The sequence below is a fragment of the Arvicanthis niloticus genome, chromosome 3 (genome assembly GCF_011762505.2).
Source record: "Arvicanthis niloticus isolate mArvNil1 chromosome 3, mArvNil1.pat.X, whole genome shotgun sequence".
In the NCBI taxonomy this organism is placed as follows: domain Eukaryota; kingdom Metazoa; phylum Chordata; class Mammalia; order Rodentia; family Muridae; genus Arvicanthis; species Arvicanthis niloticus.
In genome coordinates, this window is record NC_047660.1 from 54,254,287 (window position 1) to 54,276,859 (window position 22,573).

General features: G+C 44.4%; 1 protein-coding gene across 3 annotated transcripts in view; it reads left to right on the top strand.

Annotated features, from left to right (window-relative positions):
• Window positions 1-22,573, top strand: part of Extl3 (exostosin like glycosyltransferase 3) — a 93,363-nt gene that overhangs the window by 32,141 nt on the left and 38,649 nt on the right. The window contains exon 1 of one of the 3 annotated variants that reach the window (XM_034497661.2): window positions 14,571-14,728. The exons of 1 other annotated variant lie outside the window; for it this stretch is intronic. The gene's annotated coding sequence lies outside the window, so the exon portion shown is untranslated. Of the gene's footprint in view, window positions 1-14,570; window positions 14,729-22,573 lie in introns of those variants that run through there. One more of the 3 variants, XM_034497662.2, reaches the window with a different exon arrangement.

Here is a 22,573-nt window from a genome sequence, read left to right on the forward strand (position 1 = left end):
AAGTTCATCCGTTGCACTGTTCATCTTTGACTTCACACCCCTAACCTCCTTCAGTTCTCTCTCTCCCTTCGCTTCCTTCCTTCCCTTCTTTTCCCACATCCCCTTCCTTCCCCCCTCCCCCCTTCTCTTGCTTTCCCCTCCCTGCCCTCTCTAGGACATTGGCATTCTGGGAATGTAGGTCAGTTTAGGAAAATGTTCAACATGGGTTTGTTATTGTTTCCTTATGGCCGGATTGCATAATGATTTTATTTTTAATCTTGTCTTTTGAAGTAATTTTAAACTTAGCAAAAGTTTTCAGGGTTATACAGCACTTCGCTGTTTTTGTGGAAGTTTGAAGTTACTCTTAACCAGATTTACCAGTTTTTGACACTTTGCCTATATCCAAATTCATTTTCATTCATATTCTTTCGCCTCTCCCTGTCTCTTCTATCCTTCTCCTCTCTTTCTTTTTCTCCTCTTCTCCATAACCCCACCACCACTGCTCATTCAAGTTTTTGTGTTATGAACAACTGAATGAAAGGGAGTTACCCTTAAGTCACAATTCTGGAGAAGATTCTGTGGGCCAGAAGCTGACCACCACAGGGTCAGCATGTGAAGACAGGAAGCCATTGTAGACAGGAAGTGCTCTGTGGGGAGCTCGGAGTTTGCACTAACTAGACTCAGGAAGACGCAGGGCAGTTAGCTCACCACTTATGATGCTTAAGTATTGGGACTTGGTTCCACAGGCACAACCACAGGGCTGTGGTACATGCCTGTGACCCCAGCACTCAGCAGGAGGATCCTCTGGTGAGAAGTGAGTTGGAGGCCAGCCTGCACTGTGCAGACCTGGGGGATGGGAGAATGAAAACAAAACAAAGTGCAAATGAGGCACACAGAGGAGAAACACAATGTAGAAAGGTTTTATGAGACAGGGATGTCCGGATTGTGTGTAGCTCAGAAGAGGAAGGACAAGATGAGCCATGTGGTGGAAATCCCGGCCTGCTGACTTGTGAAGGCTGGAAAGGGGGATCCAGGGGAGTGCTTTTGATTCCCTATTGTGTTAGCATATTTGTATATGATGCCTCGTTTAGTTATCACAAAACCACCAAGCAATAGCAGTGAGTTACTTGGCCAGAAACAGTTAGGTGATGACATCATTAACATGCAGCCCCACTCTGAAATCCAGTGGGGTTAAGAAGCAGTGACATTAGTTTGTAGAAGCATTCTTGTCACACTCTAAGAGCCAGTTGGATGTGGTGGATGAAGACCACAGGAATGGAATAGTCTGTGTTTCCACCTTGGGTTCCAGCCTGGGTGGTGACAGTGTTAACTGAGGTTGTGGCCCTGGAGAAGGGAAAGACCTGGGCAGGTGGGGAGAAAGATTTTGTCTGTGAGTTCTATAAAGTTGACTTGAACAACTGATTTGTAAAAACAGGACAAGATACTTAGTGGGTAGTGTGGCTCTAGAGCTCGAGGAAGGATCCAGAAAAGACATATTTGACTGACGGTATTATAGTTATGTTCACCTATCCAGGGCAAAGTGTGAGGATGGCTCAGTGGAAAGGAGAGGCCAGGCATGGTGACACACGCTTGTAGTCCCAGCATATGGGAGGCTGAGGCAGGAGGAATGAGCCTGAGCACATCCTTGGCTTCAATATACTGAACTCTTTTTTCAGGCCTGGGATTTACCACATAGATCAGGCTGCCTCATCCTCAGTGTTCCTTCTGCCTCTGGCCATGTGTGTGTCCCATTGTACCTGGCTTATGGATTCTTCTATTCCTTGTTTCCACACTGACCCCAGCTGTCAACTCAGCTCCCATCCCCCTTCTCTTAAATTGTAAAAATTATTGATTTCATGTGTGGGGGTGTCCCCAGTGCTCAGAGAGGCCAGAATGGGACATGAGATTCCCCTGGAACTCTAGGCTCCATTCCCCTTTCCCTTTGATTTTCTCCCAAGTTCCTCACACGTAGCATGTGTACTTGTGATAGATATTAATGAAGATGTGGGCGATTTTATATCCTTAGCAGCACAAATAACTTGAAGTCCAAAAATAGATGTTGCTATTTTAAACAGCCATCACCGGGACTCCTACTCAAGCTGCAACCTCTCCTCTGCTGTTATCTGAGCTCCATCTCACTTTCCCTCCAGGACCGGTCCATGGACCCTTGCTAGTGTGCCCTTTCATCCATCTCCCTTTCAATTTGTGTTCTAAGCCATGGTCTCTCTCTCTCTCTCCATCCATACTCTGAGCGCCATACCACGGTAGTTTCCTAAACAGATGTCTTTGCATCCCTCAGAGGAACTTTGACATTGGCTGTAATACTATTATTTTTATTCTAGTACTTATACATAACTGTAAAGGTGGAAAGGCAGTATTTAAAAGAAATCACATCTGCTGCCTTCTGTTTTCCTCGTGAAACATACAGAGGTTTGTTTCCCTATGGAGATAAATATGGACTTAGCGATGATGTCACAGCTGGGGTCAGAGAGCCAGTCCACAGAAATGTACCAGATTTCTAAAACTTCACAAGATGCCATGTTTACATGGTTGACTCCTCTCACAAAGCCTACAAACCCATGGAACTGATTTGCTGCCGGAGATGGAAGATTTCGTTTACTGAGCACAAAGGTCAACATGAGAAATTGAAGAAGCAGCAGAAGACAAAGAAAGGAGTGGGATTAAGTAAACTGAAGCCTGGGTAATGGAAATGAGCCCTGTTTGTTCCCCCTTCTCCTCCAGCACAGGCACAGAGCGTGCCAGGAGCTTCCAATGGCAACGATGCTGAGGATAAAGGTTACGATGATTTCCCATTGCTCCGTAACAGATTACCCCCAAGTCGGGGGTTTAAAATGTCAGTGTTTATTATGTCACACTTTTTTAGGTTAGGGATTCAAGAATGATGTAGCTTGGGTCTCTGATGAGGCATATAACATCTACAGGCTGCACTTGGCCTGGGCCATAAGCTCCAGTTTCAGGAAGAAGCCTGATTCCTCTCCACATGGATCTCTCTGTGGATGCTTTTGGCTTCATGGTAGGATTTTTGTTGTTGTTGTTGTTTTCTTAAAACATTTTAGATTTTGTGTTGAGTGTGTATGCCACTGTGTGCACGTAGATTGGAAGACAACTTGTGGCCTATCTATTTCTACCGTGTGGGTCCTGGAGATTGACCTCAAGTCATCGGGCTTGGGCAAGGTGCCTTTACTTGCTGAGTTATCACTCCAGCCCCTGATGGTGAGGTTTTATGAATTGAGTGATTCAAGAAAGAGCAGTCAAGGGGGACCTGAAAGACCTCACTAAATCTTGGGGATGACATACCATCACTTTAAAACAAAAAAAAACAAGGGTCTCTCTGTGTAGCCCTGGCTGTCCTGAAATTCACTCTGTAGTACAGGCTGGCCTTGAATTCAGAGATCCACCTGCCTCTGCCTCCCTAGTGCTGGGTTAAAGGCGTGCACCACCACCTGACTAACATACCACCACTTTTGACTTTCTATTAGTCATGCCAAGAATCCTTGGTTACAGTGTAGAGGGGACTATACTAGAGTGTGAATGGCGGTGTGTAGTGGTTCCTGAGGGCTATAGGAGTCTAGCTACTGAAAGAGTGTTTCCAGTAATGTATGCCGTGTGTGTGTGTATGTGTGTGTATGTGTGTGTGTGTGTGTGTGTGTATACACACATGTGTTTTATGTGTCCTGCATATCTTAAAATGCCAAGGAAGGGTGTAATTCAGCAGACTAGTAGTTACCGTACTCCTAGACTTTATGGATTAATGTGTTAAAAACTGAGTGGTGCGTACCAAAACAGGAATGTTTTAGCATTTTGTCCAGTAAGGAAGATACGGTTGCCATCAACCAACAGTGTCACTCCTTGACAGCACAATTTGACATTAAAGAGAAAGGATGTAATCTCAGCATAATCTTAGAAGGAAAGACATCCTCTCAATCAGATATTTATTTAATATTCTTATTTAAAACCTACTAAGTAAAGGGGCTGGAGAGAGATGGCTCAGTGGATAAGAGCCCTTGCTGCTCTTACAGAGGACCCAGATTCAGTTCCCAGAACCCACAGCAGCTTGCAACCATCTGCAGCTTTGGCTCCATCTGCATCTTATGCCCTCTTCTGGCCTCCATGGGGCATTGCAACCATGTGGTGCACATACATACATGAACACAAATAATCATACTGATAAAATAAATTTTTTTAAGAAAAGTGATATTAACTTGTCCTTGCCTGCCTTATGTGTCTGTGAGTGATGAACATGTCATCCTATATTGGTCCACAAACTGCCATTGGGAGCTGAGGATCATGTGATACAAAGTGACACAAGCAAACAAACCCCTGAGGTGCTTGGTGTACAGACATAGCAGGAAACATATACCCGTGACCCAGAAGCACTAACTAAACATGAATAGAGAAAGATATCTCACTGCTTCAGCATATTTACCTTTCCTGTTACTGTGAGAAAACACTCTGGTAAAAGCTCCTTAATGGTGAGAGCACTTATTCAACTCACAAGCAGCTGATGTTGTATCCACCGTTGGGAACCAGGAGCAATGAATGCCCGCTTGCCTCTGCTCAGCCTCATCTCTCCACTTACAGCAGTCTAGGGTCCCTGCTCAGGGAATGTCCTGCTCACATTAAGGCAGGTCTTCCATTAACAGTTAATTTAATCAAGATAACCATTTACAAGCTTGCTCAGATGCCCATTTTCCAGGTGATTCTAGATTCTGTCAAATTGACAACATGTATCATCATCACCATTATACATATAATATATGATATGTATAACACATAATATATATTATATAGTATATATGAACAATACACGTGCATGTGTGGCTTTTAACAGAGTTTCCATATGTACTGTATATATCACATGAAATTGATATATTTCTGCCTTTATTGCATCATTTCTGTCAAGGGTTTTGTTTCTGAGTGGTCACCACATCACCTTAGCAATGAGCTTCTCTCAATAACATGATGTAATCATGCATGTCTATAACATGTAATTATGCACATCTGAGAACATTCTCTGTTAGAGATAAACTTTGGATAATTATGTTTTTGTTTCTCAAACTGATGAATTTGTAAAAATAGGGTTATAATGTTCCAGATATAGCCACGAAAATATAACTATATTTCTGGCTGGTTCCAGAGGATGGCAATTATTTTGTTCTAATGGTTACTTGGCTCCTATACCGTCATGTTCCCACCACTGAGACTGAGAATTAATATTAGTAATATTAAAGAAAATAGAAATTTTCTCCAACAAAATCTTGCTGGAAGCCTCTATGAACTAGTTAAAAACCTTTGCATTTTTCTTTCTTTTGGAAATTCTGGCTGGTAGAAACTATTGATTTTTGCCTTCCCAATAGACACTCCAGATGCTAACAGTGGCTCATCCTTTGGACATGTACAGTGTGATTACTCCTGGAAATTGCACATTGAACTTGGATTTTATAGCCACATTGGTTAAGAAAATCATTGACATGGCTAGAGAGATGCTCAATGGTTAAGAATACTTGCTGCTCTTGCAGAGGACCTGAGTTCAATTCCCAGCAGCCATTATCAGATGGCTCACAACCACCTGCAACTCCAACTCCAAAGATCCTATACCCTTCTTCTGGCATCCGTGGGCATCGACACACAAGTGGCATGTGCTCACACACACATACACATAGAAATAAAAATTAACTAAATTTATTGATATATGTATTTGCTTGTTAGAGACAAGATTTTGTGTTGGCCTCAAATTTGCAAATGTACCTGGGGCTAACCTTGAATTTTTGATCCTCCTACTTCTACACTCAAGTGCTGGGATTGCAGGCATATGCCACCAGGTCCAACTTTATTGATGTTCCTTAAGAACATCTGTGTTGGAGCATTCAGTCCTAAACAGGATGTCTTCATTGAACCTTCCCCTCCCTGCTCAGGGAGCTATGCAGAAGTGGAGGCAGAAAGATTGTAAGAGCCAGAGGGGATGGAGGACACCAAGGAGACGGTCCTCCACACAGAGCAGTACTGATGCCCATGCAAATCCCCAAGGACTGTATAGTAGCATGCATAGGGCCTGCAGAGGTTCCAACAAGCTCCCATCCCTAACCAAGAACTTGTCTGCAACTGATACTTGTTTTTTTTTTTTTTTCCTGATACTTGTTTGTAAAGGAAAACTTAGTTTTCTTTAGTGGAATCTCTCTGAGTAAATTAACCATACTTCAGGGTAGACCACATGTCTGGCAGTAGATGGCTAACAAAAAATGAACTCAGTGGAATTCTGTAGATTTTTTTTTGTCTCAGATTGCTTTGAGCATGTTTTGTCTTATTGATCTTTTGTTGTATATTTTTGTTCTCTTTGTATGTGTGCGCACCTTCATGTGTGAGCACATATGCCCACATGTGTGAATTTTGCTTTCTTTTTGTCATTGTTTTTTAAAGAGAGAATGTGGAGTTGGGTAGGTGGGCAGGATCTGGGAGGAGTTGGGAGAGGGGAAAAGTGTGATCAGAATATATTGTGTGAAAAAAATTGAATTAAGAAACAAAACCAAACCTCTGTAACCTTTTGCTGACTAGAAGGCCTTTTTCCCACAGGATGGTTTGTAGATGAAAGGTATGAAGCAGTTGACTTTTTAAGTCTGTGGGTGACTTTCTGGTGTAAGGACAGGCTTGGAGCTGTATACAAATGTGACACTGCAGTGCAGCCACCACTCTGCCTAACTTTACTTTTCTCTGGTTATAGCGCTCATTACACTAAGTCCTTCAAACAGACAGTGCTGTGGTGCTTTATCTGAACAGCTTTGCTGCTTAATGATTTAATTTAGGATGAGTTTTTGGTGTCTTTGTGTTTGCTTTATGGGGAAGGCTATCATCAGAGCTCCCAGGGTCAAGCTTAGAGAATGTTAGTGGCATTTTGCTATCTAGTCCCTGATGTGGGTTTTTTTTTTTTTTTTTTTTTTTTTTGCTTTTTTAGTTTCTGGGAATGAAATTTAGATTCTTGCCAATGTTAGGCAAACTGTCTACCACTGAACTACAGGTCCAGCCCCACTACCGTGACTGCTATTTATTTAATTCAAGTTAGATGTCTTAATGTTCCTAGAAGGAAGCTAGTGCAAAACTTACTTTTCATAGTCACAAGGCAATACTATGACATGATGTTAATAACTTTACAGAATAGTGCTTTTGTTTTGGTGAGTGTGTGTGTGTGTGTGTGTGTGTGTGTGTGTGTGTGTGTGTGTGTTGAAGTGCTGGGGACAAAACCCAGGGCCTCCTACCTCTCTTGGCAAAGTGTTTGACTAGCCATGCCCCACCCTAGTATACAAATAGTTTTGTTTTTGTCTTTAAACAATAAAATGTGCTTTGGCTTGAAGCTGATGTTAACTTGATGTTCTTGCCATAAATTATCTGCTCACAACTCCAAATGTTCCACCAATTTTGGCAGACAAAAGCCAGCCACTTTAAAAAGGTAACATCAAAGTTTGGACTTTGAGAGGGAGCCATGTAGCAGTGTGGTGACTGCTGCCCATGGAGCTAAGGACCAACCTTCTCACTCTGGTGGTGAGAGTCACCTTGGAGCCCTAATCTAGAAATTGTCATGCATTGTTCTAATTATAAGCCACAAAATTGCCCAGTCACTTATGTATAGAAAAGATCTGCAAGGGTGGCTTTCAGCATTTTTTAAAAAAAATCTGAATATTACAGAGAACCAGCTCTTATCTGACTTAACCTCACCCAGATCTCCTGAATCTTACTTTTTGAAGGTTGGTGGGGTCACTGATGGCATCTCTGTTGAGTGGCTTGTGGATCTGGCAGCTGTCCTTGGGGCAAGTGACTACAGGCACCTCCTTTTCTAAAACTTGAGACCTTTTGGTAGCAGTTTCTCATCTATGGGGCTGACATCCTGGATTCTCTTGGGTAGTCACCATTTGGGGAAGAATAAGTCACCAACAGGGACTCCTCCCTAAAAGAACATTTTTCATGCTCTGTAAATACTTTTCTTGGTGAAAGAACACAGCTTTTGTGGCTTAAAGATATTTTTTACTTTTAGGCTTATTGTACGTGTATGAGTGTTTTGTCTCTGTGTGTATATGCATCATGTGTTTGTCTGCTGCCCAGGGAGGTCAGAAGAGGGCATTAGATCTTCTGTAACTGGAATTATGGGTGGCTGTGGGCTGATGTGTGCATATTAGGAAATGACCCTAGGTCCTTTGCAAGAGACATCCATCCCTCTGGCACCCCGTTTTTGTTTTGTTTTTTGGTTTTTCAAGACAAAGTTTCTCTGTGTAGTCTTGGGCATCTTAGAACTTGCTCTGTAGACCAGGTTAACCTCTTACTCATAGATATCCACCTGCCTCTGCCTTCAGAATGCTGGGATTAAAGGCATGCATTACCACCCGGTACCCTGGCATCTAGTTTTTGTTTCATATTCTAGGCTTTTGCATTTCTCCAACTCAAGCTGTCAGTCCCTTGTGAAGGAAAGAGATGTTTACCAGCTTCTCAACCCGCCTTTCTTAAACTTCCTGCACTTGAACTTAACAATCAAGACAACTTAGCCCGAGCCACAGAAGCAGCCATGGCTCACCTTGCATGCATTAGCCGCCTTCCTCATCACTAAGATGTCAGGCATCTTAGAGGGTCCAGTACCTGGCACTATCACTTATCAGGTATGAGATGTGAACATGTAAGTTAACCTTTCTGGGCTTCTGTTTCCTCATCTGGGAAGTAGGAATAATCACCATGCTGAGACTGTGTTGTGTTATTTAAGTGTGAAATCAGATGACTCCCAACAAGCGCTCAGAGGCATGTCAGCATTCAACTACCACTCAGTCGTTTTCAGGAAAGTGTGTTAATGACTTAGTCGAGGTGTGCTTGGTTGCTAGGAACACAAGGCTCTTCCTGTTAATGTAAATGACTTAAAGGTTTCCTTGGTAATAACTCAAGCCATTGCATCCCACTGCCATGACAGCTGGGGCAGATGGTGGCTCCTGGAATTGAAGGAACTGAATATTGGCATCCTCAGAGGCTCTTCCTCCATCTCTCGTGGGGCTGTCCACTTCCCTCCAAGTGTTGGCTCTATTCTGCTTTCTGCAGACCAGCTTTCTTGGTGAACCACTGTATATGTGTCTGGAAATACCCCCGAGTCTACTTAAGCTATTAGCTGTGCAGTCCCTATCATGTGACTACATCCCAGCATGCTGCCACCACATTTCCAAGCTAGAGCCGGTGAGGCTGTGCAGTATGGTGGCCTTTTCTCCAGACTGCTGGAATAGGCTAACAACAACTAGAAGCTCTGGGGTAACCATATGACAGCACCCCAGTTATGTATTAAAAATCTTTTCATCCAAGGGTGATATATGTTGGTAAAAGGGTTCATGTGGTAAGTGAGCAGCTGGATGAATTTTTAAAAATTGAACACACATATGCCCAGAGGGCAGCCTAAAACCAAAACATGGCTGTCTGCTTACTCCGTCTCCACTCTGAGTGAATGGACGAGCTTTTGCATGATTTTATACTTCAGTTTGGGAATCATATATTTTATACTTATTTTGTCCCTGGATCCCTTTTCTTTTCTTCTTTTAAAAATCAACTTTTATTTTATGTGTATGAATGTTTTACCTGCATATATATTTTTTGAACCGTGTTTGTGCCTAGTACCTGTGAGGGATCAGAAGAGTGCGGGGGTGAGGAGGAGTCCTTTGGAAGTGCAGTTACATAGGGATGGTTGTAACTCACCTATAGAACCCAGGTCCTCTGCAAGAGCAGCCAGTGCTCTTGGCTGCTGGATGAGTCAGCTCTCCAGCCCCAGTTCTTTTCCTTAGCACTGAGTCAGTAGGAGACTTTCTGCCAGTATCTGCTGCAGGTCTGTCGAGCAGAGTGCTCACACATCTGTTGAGCGAGCGGAGTGCTCACTCCTAGCACTGGACGAGTGTGTCATAGTTTATGTGATCTGTTGCTACTGCCCACTTGGGTCGTTTTCTACTTTTGTTAATTTAAAAAAAAAAAAAACAACCCAAAGTCTCATATATCCAGGGTTATAGCTGAGGAAGCCCTTTATCTTGAGATCCTCCTGCCTCCACCTCTCCATTGTGAGATTACAGGCCTATATGTGCTAGACAGGAGCTCTACCACATAAGCCCCTTTGTGTCCGTTCTTTACGGCTATACTGTGAACTTCTGTTGAACTTCCTGTTGTGTTTGGTGATGTTGACTGTTTACCACCAGAGGCTTTCAGAATATGTGTCAAATGATCTTCATTCTGTGTAACTGAATTGATCTCCTATGAGTGCTGTTAGACTTTATCTAGGAAGTGTCTTTTCTTCAGGTGACTGTCATGGTGTGAGGGCACAGGCATGTTGGCAACACTGGGTAACTGGTAGGTGCTCAACTTGCCAGAAGTATAAACAAATGAGAGAATGGTGTGTGCCTCTGTCCTTTGGGCAGAAGCTCTATTTACAGATGGGTTTGGGGTGACTGTTGCTTTGACTGAGTTGATTGAGGGGTGGGCATGTGATCCAAATTAAAGCAATCACATTTATCTTCTTGAAATTTAAAATTAGGAGCTGTTGGGGGCAGAGCACTGCTGGCAGACACTGGATCACTAGGGGCTGGTGGCATAATGGAGCCTCTGTTTTTTAATTTTCTATCTTAATTCCTTAGGACAGAAGGGATCTCTTTATGTGGTTGTTAAATCAAAATGAAAACCTATTTTTTCCTTCCTTCTTTCTTTCCTTCCTTCTTTTGTTTATTGTTTTTTTTTTTTTTTGAGACAGGGTTTCTCTGTGCAGTCTTGACTCAGTCCTGGAACTGGCTCTGTACACCAGACTGTCTTTGAACTCACAGAGATACCCCTGCCTCTGTGTCACCACTGCTGACAGCCTATTTCTTATTAAGTTCTGAAATGCAAGGTAGAGACTATAAGCACTGTCAAGTTCCGCCATGGTGAGGCCAGCGAGAGCTGGCTTTGTTGTATAGATTCTAACTTCAGCTCCTTTCTGGAAGAAAGATAACACTGTGAATATGATAAAAAAAAATTTTGAGCCAGAAATTTTGGTAAAGAGATAAGTCCATGGGAGGAATGAAAGGGGACTTGATCCAGAGTAGGTATTAGAATTTTGAAAGATGGGTGGTGGAGACCCTGAAGTCAAGGCTTTAGGTCTTGGAGACTGAACATAAGTATAAAGAAAAACAGTGAAGGCTATGCCAGGTTTGGAGTTTCTGTCTTGGGAAAGATGAAGGTGGGGCATTATAAACCCAGACATTCTGGGAGAGCAAGGAGAAAGGAATAGAAATGAATTCACTGTGGGAAATAGTAAATTTAACATCCTGCCGAAATACCTATATTGTTCTGGTAAAAAATGATGGGTTCCAGGTCAGGGTGGTGTTAAGTCCTGGATCCTGCTGTGCTCTCTGTGGTCTGAGGCTTCTGCTTCTTGGAACTTCATAAAGTTTCACTTTCTTCTCTATAGGGTGGTAATTCCTAGCCAGACTAAAATGAGGCAGCAGGCATGTAAAGGGTGTAATCTACTGCCTGGCAATTAAGTATTCATAAAATACGCATTCAGGGGATGTTGTGCTGTGATGGTATCTAGGGCACCGCTGCAAAACAAGGAGCGGAGTCCTGCAGGGAGGGAACTGCTGCCGATGGAACTGACTCTCAGCGACTGCTTCAAGTGGCAAGAAGTGTTAGGGAAAGCCAGAGTCACACTGCCAGTTTGGCACACCTTTTAGAAAGAGCTGAGGCAGGAGACTGACAAGGATGAGAGGTGCTGAGTGACAGCCAGAGAGCAGCATTCAAGTGTAATGTCTAGTAAGTTTCAGGTGAGTCTCCTTTTTCTCCCTAAAGCCGAGGTACACTTAAAATCAAGTAAGTCAGAGGTAGGAGCAGCAATGTTTTGTGTTATTTAGGTTCATGGGATGACTAAGTCCTCCAGGCAGCTGTTATCTGCAAGTTTGTTCTTGCCAATATGGAGATGAACCAACCCCTGGAAATTCTTACCTTGCCTCCTATCCTGTCCCATTGATGGCTCTTCCTGCTGCTGCTGCTACACATCTGCTGAAGGGGAGTTCAAGCCGAACAGACAAAGCTTTCTCCATTTTCAGTTCTCTAGTTTATAAAGTTTGTTCCTACTACCCTGACATTTCTCAAAAAAATAGGAAGGAGTTATATTTTGATATATCAGTGGTGCGAGTAGAGATTTGTGTGTGTGTTTTGCCTTAAAGGAAGAGGAAGAGGCTGGTGTTAATGGCAAAGAAAACAGTGATACAGGGATATCTTGGCATCTTTGATGGCAGCAGAGCCTTTCTCAGCTCTTGCGCGATTGGCTTGAGAGGTGAGGGTCCTGGAAACTCAATGGCCATCAAAACCACCCCAAGCTAGGGGCTTTTGGGTTCTTGTTTCCCAAATTCAAAGAATGAAATTTATATACCACAGAGGGGGTGAGATTTAGTTCGGTGGGGGGAGGGGGGACAAAAAACTACTGTAGGGAGAGAAAGAAGGTGGAGCTCCTGCACAAGGGAAGGGTCCCTCTCTCCAGAGAGTGGGACCCCCACAGAGCTTCACTGTCTGCAAGTTAATAGGGCTTTAGCAGTATGGAGGCAGGAAGGAGGAGGAGCTGGTCAGTCTATTTTTCATTCCGGGGCGGGCAGGCTGAGGTCCTTGCAGTTTGGATGACAACCTCAGTATGGCTTCCAGGAAAGGGGTATTCCTCTGAGGGAGAAAGAGACAAAGACCTTCTTCCTGGCATCTTCAGCCTCTGGCTGTGGCAAAACCAGAGACAATTGGCTTAGGCACTTGTGGCATCTTTGGCCTCTGGCAAGGACAAAGTTATGGACATTCCCAAGGCATGTCCAATGTCCAGCCTTTAGCCAAGAAAAGGGCTGATCACTCCCTGCACCCCAACTTGTCTAGCCAATTTCTACCTCCTGGTCTTATCAGTAGGAGAGAGGAGAGTTACATGCCCCCAGAAAGGGACAGAGAAGCTAGGGCCTTCGGAGAAGAGGGGTCTTCAGGTGTGGGTGGGTGGCCACACGTGCCTTTAATCCTAGCAGAGGCAGGCAGATCTTTGTGAGTTTCAAGCCAGCCTAGTCTACAGAGTGAGTTCCAGAGTAGCCTGAGATATGTAGAGGGAGATCTCAAAATGTCCTCCCCCAAGTGGAAAGAGAGGGAGTGGGGAGGGGGAAAGGGGGAGAAAGAGAAACTCATCTATCAGATTGGCCTGTGGGCAAGTCTCTGAGAGAGCATTCTCTTGATTAATGATTGATATGGGCAGAGCCACCCTTGGGCAGGTGGTCTTTAGTGTATAAAAAAGAAAACCGAGCGAGCCATGGGGAATGAGCCAGTGAACAGCCTAACTCCATGGCCTCTGTTTCAATTTCTGCCTCCAAGGGCCCTGCCCTGCTTTAAAGTTCCTGCTTTGGCTCCTTTAATAATAAACAATGATTGGGATGTGTAAGCCTAATAAACCCTTTCCTCCCCAAGTTACTTTTGGTCATGGTGTTTTTATCACAGTTACAGGACAGTAAAGTAGCACACATGGGGAAAGAGCGGAGCCTGACTTGGAGAGACCAGGAGGATGAGGAGAGACTGCTCCAGAAAATAGGTTGTCAGGGTTTTAAAAAAGTTTTGTTTTGCAAAGGGAATGGTTAATTCAAACTGTCCGCTGTGGGAGTGGAATCCTGTTTTCTCTGCCTCCCTGTCCGGAGCACTGGGTCTGGGTGCTCCCAAGAAGGGCAGGTGGAAGGGTCAGCAGCTGCGAAACCATCTCTGGGGCGCAGTTCTTAAAGTAACAGACCACCCAAGCACAGGGACGGAAATGAGCCAACCTGGCCGGGTGTGTCTGGACTCTGTGAAGGAACCCCTGGGGTAACAGCCTTGTTTTAGGGGACTAAAATAAATACGTCGAAGCAATCTGACTTTACTACGCTTGTTACTTTTAAAAGATGATTTTGAACTGTTTCTAAATTCTGTTCTAAATTCTGTTTTCTAAATTAACTCCGGTGACCTCGTGTCACTTTTAAGATTGATCCTTTCTCCTCCCTCTCTCCCTCCTTTCTCCCCTGGACCACCCCCGCCCCCCCCTTCTCTCTATATTCTGTCTGTATTTTCTCTCTGTAGTCTTGCCAATTCCTAAACCACAGGGTCTGGCTCTAAAGTATTTAAAAGATATTCCTTTTAGCCCACAACTTGCAAGGTTGATTATTCTGTTGTTTGCGAAGGCGGGGATTTTTTTTTTTCCCCTAAGCATCCACTCAATCCCGCCCTTTATTTGCAGCTAAATAGTAAAAGTGTTTCAGAACTGTGGATCATGGCTAGCACAGGGCTTCAGAACTGTGGGTCATTGCTAGCACGGGGTACCCCATCTGGGCATGGGCTTATTTTTAGGTCGAAGGTTACCCAGATTAGTGGGGTTCCTCCTCAAAGACGAGCTCCTGTCCTTTCTCACAATCACTGGCACCCAGCCTGCGCCTAGGATCCTGGAGTCTGAGTCCACCGCCCCCTCCGCCTGTGCCTTCGGACTCATCCGGAAAGTCACGAACACCTCTATGCTTTCCGCTCGCCGGCAAACGCAGGTTCGGCCATTTCCGGCCCATCTTCGGCAAGTTCCGCCGGCGCCGGTCGGAAATGGCCGCCGGCCGGCAGGGGGAGCGGAGGATCCGGCGCGGCCTGGGAGGCGCGCAGCCGGCGGCCAGAGCGGCCTGTGGGAAGCGGACTTTCATGCAGACAACGGCAGTAGCTCATCCCTGACTGGAAGCGGGTAGGAGTCCGGGCGGCATGGAAGCCCGAGGACCCGGGCAGGGCAGGAAAGGCTGGTGGGAAGGACCCTTGAGCTTGCGGCTGTGGCGGGCAGGGGCGCGAGTGGCCGTGCCTGGGAGCTGCTGCGGCGGCGCAGCCGGGTAGGCCTGCCCCGCGCAGGGGCCTCGCTCCGCTGGGGCCGGGCACTAGCGGCCCATGGGAACATCTCCTGTGGAAGCAAAGCCTTCAGCTTCCCGAGATCACTCCCACATCTGGCCGCTTCTCTCGGCACAGCTGCGCGCCGCTGCCCATCGGGCTCCCCTCTCCAGGTGGCCACTTCCTGCCAGGGTCCAGGTGCAGCTGTGTTCTGTGTCCGCCCGGGGCCTGGGTGTGCCACAGCTGAGGGATGGGGGTCCCTGTGACGCCCCAAACGGAACGACTACTCTGTTGGTGACAGCCCCAGGTCAGAGCCTGAGGAGCCGGGCAGCACCAAGTGTTTGCTCTAGTCCATAGTGAGCAGCTGCTTAGCCTCTGTTGAGATACCCATGGCCCTCAGCCCACTGAAATTCGTTGGGTGTCAGCCCCTAGCCTGGACTGCTGCTCTTTAAATTCTCAAGGCCTTTATCTGGTCCTCTTCTTTTGGGGAAGAGGAAAGTCAGTATGTGATTTAAGAGGTGGTGGTAGCAGTTCTTCACTTTTGTCTTATTCTTCTTCCACTTGGAGAGTCTGGCTTTTCAAGGCTGGACTTCTTGATCCCTTCTCCAGTACCTTTCCCATCCATCCATCCATCCATCCAAGCAGGCATTGAAGTTCCTGTCTATTTCTCAACAGTTAGCTTTCCCCTCTGGCCCAGTGACTATAACTCTGTAGAGTCTGGGATGGTGGTTCCTCCCTGGGGCATTAATAATCTTGAGTGAAACTAGACTTTCTCAACGACTTATTCCAGCAAAGGACTTTTACATAATTTGTAATGAAAGAAAAGCCTCTTTCTTAAGCTCTTACTTGGTGTGTTAAACATAACCATTTCCTGTGAGGATTTCAGATCTTTGCCTGTGGAGAGCCTGAAGAGTTGAAGTTAGTCTAAATGCTTTCTGGAGGAGACCTAGAATTGTGTATATTCAGAATTGTGTGTGGGTTTTTGTTTTGTTTGAGACAGGGTCACACTGTAGCCCAGGCTGGCCTGGAGTTCTTGGTGAGCCTGTTGCTCACCAAGCCTCTGTAGTGTTGGGATTACAGGCTGGAGCCACCAAATCCATCTTCAGAATTTGTGTGGCTCGGGCCACAACAGGTTTGGTCACCAGAAGTGACGATAGAGCTAACAAAAAGCTTGTGGTGTATGCCTTTATTTTCTCACCCTCACTTTTCTAGAAGAAAAACCATTATTAAGTACCTGGTGTCTGCTGGAATCTTAGTGTTTAGGTCTGAGAGCTTTGGCCTGTGAGTAAGAAGACCTCAGTAACCAGGTGGGAGAGAAAAATGAATTCTAGGAGAGAGGGGAAGGTCTAAAATATGCTAGAAGAAAGTGTGCTAGTTGGAAAAGGCTGTGCCGTGTGAAGGCGCTAAGCCAGGGTGTGGTGGTTTGCACCTATAATCTCAAGTGTAGGCAGGCAAGAGGCTCACCTGAGTTCCAGGCCAGCCTGCTCTATGTCATGATCTCTAGTCTAGTGGTAAAAGTCAGTAAAAGGTGGGGAAGGAGTTAGGCAGTGAAGCAGGTCCTGTCAGTTGCATGACTGAGTTTGTTTGCTTTTTTACCTGTAGAATCCACAGCTTCACACATGTTATACTGGCAAGCCTTCTACCATTGAGCTACAGCCTTTGCTTTGGTGGTGACTGGAGAGGGGTTAAAGGTATTGCTTAAAGTAGAAGAAGGTATAAGAAATAAGAGTGTCTCACCAGATGGCGTCCTGGTGTGGCTATAACTGTCTCTGTACATAGTTCAGTGTGAAGCAGGGACTAAGAACCAAGGATTGTCCATCAAAAGTTCTAAAACTATCTGCTAATATTTGCTGGAGAACTTAGTTGAGTTGAGAAAGTTCTTGGTGAGTTGTTTCTTTCCAGGCAGTTCCTAGTAGCACACACCTAAAACCAGCACTTGCTAGGTGTACCAAGGTCAATGCACCTACTTGCTAGTAGTCCGAGGTCATCATTAGCTACATAAGAGAGTTTGGGGCCTGCCTGAGCTACATGAGGCCTATGTCAAAAAAATAAGCCAACCAACAAAAAATTTATTTATATTTGTTTTCTTTTACTTTTGGTATCTGTTCCCTTTGAGAATCTGTGATAACGGGACAGCTGAGCAAACGGGAAAGATTTTTCACATGTTGTAGGTTCCACAAAAAAGCAGATTGTGTGCAGATGAAGTGGGGAACTCAAGGACAGAGGTAGGCTAACCTCTGAGTCTTGTCCTCTCCTGTATGAATCACTTATGTGCACCTTTTGTGATTTCAGTCTTTCAGGCGTCTTGGGTGATGTAAGTAGGTGTAAAAGAAGCAGGAGCTTAAAAAAAAATGTAGCCTTGAGGTGCAGAGGGACAGAGACTCATTTAATATGGCCCGCTACGTAGGCCATAATGTGTGGTATAGAGTATTGCTCAGAGGTATCCAAATGACTCATTAAAATCCCAGGGATGGAGCCATACAAAGGAGAACAGCACATACATAATATAGAGTAGAATCTAATATATTCAGTAGTTAATACCTGCACGTATGCCAAAGAACAAGTCTGTGTTTGCAGTAAAGTGTGGAAAAGCAGGTGGTCTAGGAAGCCCCGTGTCTGCCCTAAAGTGTCAGCTCTCATTTGCTCACTATTTGTATATTCTTCCATTCGCTTGGGCCCAGTAACTTTGAGACCGGCTGTGATGTTAATGATTGACACCCTGACGGTTGCTTTGTGGACACTCTACCCTGTAATCCTGTCCTCTCACGTATTATCATCTTAAGTGTTTCCAACTTCTTTTAAATATTTTTCTCAACAAAAATATTTTATATCCTGAGGGAGGAATATAAAACAGAAATAGGTTGGGAATATGCCCTCAACATATGTAACAAGACAGCTAAAATATGTAAGCATCTGGGACTGGAGAAATGGCTCAGTGGTTATGAGCACATACTGTTCTTGTAGAGGATTCAAGTTCATTTCCTCAGCACCCACCTCAGGCAGCTCAACTGCCTAGCTCTCTAGGCTCAGGAAGCCGACATCCTTCTGACCTCCTTGGTCACATACGCAGACATACAAATAATAAATATTTTAAAATACATGCAGGCAAAACACCAATGCACATAAAATAAAAATAAGCAAAAATCATTTTAAAAAATTAAAGAATTTATTCTTTAAAGTCACTGAGGGACTGGTGAGATGGCTCAGCTAAGAAGAGTTACTTGTTGCTCTTTCGGGTTTGGTTCCTAGCACATGGTGGCTCACAACCATTTGTAACTCCAGTTTCAGAGGATCTGATGCCCTCCTCTGACTTCTACAAGCACCAGGAATGCATGTGGTACATAGACATACTTTCAAGCAAAATACTCATAGAATAAAAAAGTGAAATAAATCTAAAAACCAAGACACTGAGAGATAGGAGACTAAATGCTAGCAGGTTGATGTGTGGGGTGGGCTGAGGATCGGCAGGTAGTGGACTACTGAGTGCCCAGGAGACCTGACTGAAGCTACTCATAGGAAGAGGTGATAAGAGGTAAGGCAAGAGCCTGGTCCAAGTATTACTGACCTATTTGCATCTGAAGTCTTACAGCGATGTCACCGATGTCACCGTCTCAGCTGGTGACTCAGGCCAGAAGGTGTTTTCTTAGATCCAGCTGTGTATTTTGTCTCCAAGTGTCATCGTTTCAGACTACATAGAAAAATTACAGATGTGGGGAGACAGCCACCCACTATGCCTGCTCCTTTGTTTGACACAGGCTGCATGCTGATGTTTGTTTGAATCAAGTAAGGCTTGCAACTTACACAGAAACTTAAACCAGAAGCCAGTGTTTAGAAACAGGCATATTTCATGTTAAAAGTTTCTGTTTTTGTCTTGTTTTGAGGAAAATGTTGTAGCGTTTGTGCTGTATTACTTATGTATGATGACAGAGAATCACATAGGTGTCAACAGACTCTGCATTTTGCTATCTTCCCTGGTCAACTTCAGTTGTCTGTCTGTCTGTCTGTCTGTCTGTCTGTCTGTCTTGTAAGGCCTTTGCTGTACTCAAAGCATTCCATTTACACCAGCTGTTTCTTATTTGAAGGTTTTAAATCCCCTTGCCAGCTTTTGAGTCCCCTGCCCTCCAGTTACTGTGTTAATGGCCTTCTTCCAGCATGGCTCTCAGCACAGATCACAGAATTCGGCATAGTGCTGAGGACAGCCACCTTTGCTTTTCAGCCTCCACTTTGGTTTTGTTTGTTTGTTTGTCTATTTGTTTTAAAAGAAAATCAAATTCAAGGTGATTGGCTTTTCCTAAATGGGTGGGTTTCCTTGCTGCACTGATCACTGGAGTCAGACCTGCCAGTAGCACGGACCTGCCAGTGCCTTGGCCAGCTAGCGCCATGCTCAGTTAAATGCAGTCATTCCCATGCAGTTTGAGATCAAAGTGCATGCTTTGTCTTTATCTATATTGGATTTCCTCTGCAGAAATCCAGCTGATAGTTTTTTGTATCTTGGATTTTCTCCCAGGCATGACTGACCCCTCCCAGCATGACTTCCTTTATTTCTTAGTTGTAAAATACCCAAAGCACCAAGGCTTTAAAGGAAGAAAACAGTAGATAAGGCCCCACACTTGTTATTATTGGACTCCTTGGAAAATATGGGTGGGGCAGGGGAGGGAAGCTAAAAGGAAAGTGAGGTGGGAAGGAGGTCTGGAGTCTTGCCGCCTCAACTTGACATGATGGCATCCGTTATTCCAATAAAAAACAGGTGAACATCTGGGCATTTTATGGGCAAGGTGCTTGTAAGTCAAGTCCTAGAGTCGAGAGGACCTTTGAGGCCAGCTGCTCTAACTGTTCTGTCTAGGAGTTAAAAAGGATTAAGAAGGGTGTGGTGACTATGATCCCTGGATCATCAGGAGTTTGAGGCTAGCCTGGGTTACATAGATTCTGGCCCCCCCCCCCCCCCCCAAACCAAAAGGTGCCAAGAGCTTATGAGTCAGGAGGAGGCATTGTGAAGGGATGGTGAATCAGAAGATGGCAGTGGTAAAGCAAGGGTAGAATTCTAGTCTCAAAAGTCACAAGTTGGTTTACAAACTTACTGGTGGGCCAGCTTTGCTTCAGCTGTGTGTCTCATTGTGAGTCAGGCCCAGGGTACTAATGATGTCTGTTGTGTGGGCCACAGAAGAAAGGAAAAGTCCTGTGTTCTTGAGAAATGGAAGCCTTAGAAAGATCAATTCAACTTGGGAGGCAGAGGCAGGCGGATTTCTGAGTTCGAGGCCAGCCTGGTCTACAGAGTGAGTTCCAGGATAGCCAGAACTACACAGAGAAACCCTGTCTCGAAAAAAAAAAACCAAAAAAAAAAAAAAAAGATCAATCCAGTCTCTGTCATACCACAGAGGTAAACACCTGGAGACCTTATTAAAATGCTTCCTACATGTCTCTCACTTTCAGAAATATGCTTGAGAAAAAAGACACAAAAGGTCTGTGATTCCACCATTCAGAAGATAAAGGCAGAGGCAGGTGGATTGTCACAAGTTTGAGGCTAGCCTGCTTCACATACATGTCCAAAAAAAAAACCATTTATTTATTTATTTGGGTGGGGGGCAAGGTCTTACTTGGTTACTCTGGTTGCCCTGGAATTCACTATGTAGACTAGGCTGGCCTCAAACTCATAGAGAGCCCCTTGCTCTGCCTCTCAAGTGCTGGGATTTTGGGGGGAGAGGGGAAGAAGGAGGGAAGAAGAGAGAAGGGGATAGGAAGAATGCAAAACTCCTTATAACTTTGTTGTATAAAAGAGCCACAATTGGTGTTTTACAAGTGTGTGTTTTTTCCATTCAGATGCATGGTTTTGAATGTTATTTTACCAGCATTTTAAATATGTTTCCATCTTACTTAAAATTATTGAAAAGTTTGCAGTCTGAAGTCCATAGAAGTAACATTATCATATTTTACATATAGTTGTACTCAACTTCTTGGGTGTTTTGTTGTATATATTGTAGAAAGAATGCTGAGGCATTTATATCTTATATATAGGTCTTTATCACCTAGAATCTATTCCTAGAAAGTGAAATTGTTAAGTCAAGGATAGGAAAAGTTAGGACTTTCATCACCAGTGACCTCTGTTTACCTCCCCACTAACAGGTAACTAACACCTACCATACCTGCTGCCTGCATGGTCCACAGTGTTCTGAACTTTGCTTTAGTGTTTCAGCATTCTTGCAGGTCATTTTCTTCCTACTCATGATTCTTAAGGCTTTCCGGAAGTGGAGTTGGGGGTCAGAATAGTCTCAGTTTGCCGGACTGTATTCCAGAAAGGCATGGGACCAGATTCTGAAAAGTACTAGATATTGTGCAGTTCTTTGCTGATTCACTGGTGGACAGTTTGTTTGGCTGGAACATGCTTGCTTGACTTCTCCTCGGCCCTTTCTATCAGTAAACTCTTGTCTTTATCCTTTGACCACTTTTAATGTTTTTCCCTTTTAAACTCTGGTCAGGTAGCAGATCAGTCTTTTGATCACCCTTCCCCCCCAACACACAGTCCTTTGATTCATAGGTAGTCAGGTGTGTTTAACTCCTGTGGGTGCACTGCTGTGTGTTTGCTTGGATTTGTAGAAAAGTAGCCATGTTTAACTTGAGCTAAAGTGGCAAGCATGTTTTCCTTTTCTTATGGTTCGTTTGTGATAATTTTTAAAAATTCATCTGGGGCTTTTTTATTCTGGTTAGTCATAGAAATCTGTTCCCCCCCCCCCAATAGGTAATTACCACATTATTCACTGGACTGTCAAGCACGATATACTTTAAAAGATTGCAGTAAAACATTTCCCTGCCTTTCCACCTTCCCTTCCTTCTTGTTTGTTGTGGCTCTCAGGCTGGTCTCCAACTCGCTGTTCTTTGCTTCAGCCTCCTGAGTGCTAGGACTACAGGAGAGCGCTGCCAGGCCTAGTCTTTTGTTTGTTTGTTTTTAATTACAAAAACGATACATACTTACCAAGTAAAAGGAATAGCAACAAAGTATTTCTTGCTGGTCAACAGACAGTAGACAAGTGAGAAGCTGTGCACAGGGTGTAGGCTGCACAGATCTGGGCTTGTGTCTGGCTCCTCAGTTTTTTGCTCTATTTTCTTAAGCCACTTTCCAACCTCCACGATTTACCACATCTTTGTCTGTAAAGCAAAGAAATAACAGGAGCCCCCAGTGGCTTCTGAAACGATCGATAGTATGAGTTGTGATGTCTGGAGCACGCTGTGCCTGGCGCCACAGAGGTGAAGGAACTTGTGGGTGCAGTGTAGTTGCTGGCTTTCTGCTTCAATCTAGGTGCAGTGTGGTCTTCCTTAGTTGTCTTTAATTACATTCATTCACTTGTCACCAGCCTTCAAAAAGAAGAGTCAAGTCTCATGGCCATGGCCATGATGTATAGAAAACCCATGTTGGGTTTTGATAGAATTCTCCTGCTCAATGAGTCAGTTTTGGCTGAAATGGGAGAAAGAAAGTATGGATAGGTAGGCAGGTCTTGGGTACACAGATAAAGATACACTTGTGTATCATTTTCTCTTTAGTAAAGAAACACTATAAATCTGAAGAGAGTGGTGGCTTTAATTATTGTGGTTATAGTGCATTAGCACAGTCGTGGAGGATGTAGAAATCACCCTGTGTGTATGCTTATGGGACATGGGACCCTCTCCCTTAGATGAGTGTCACGGGCAGTTTCACACAATGGTTGGGGCCTGAATTAGG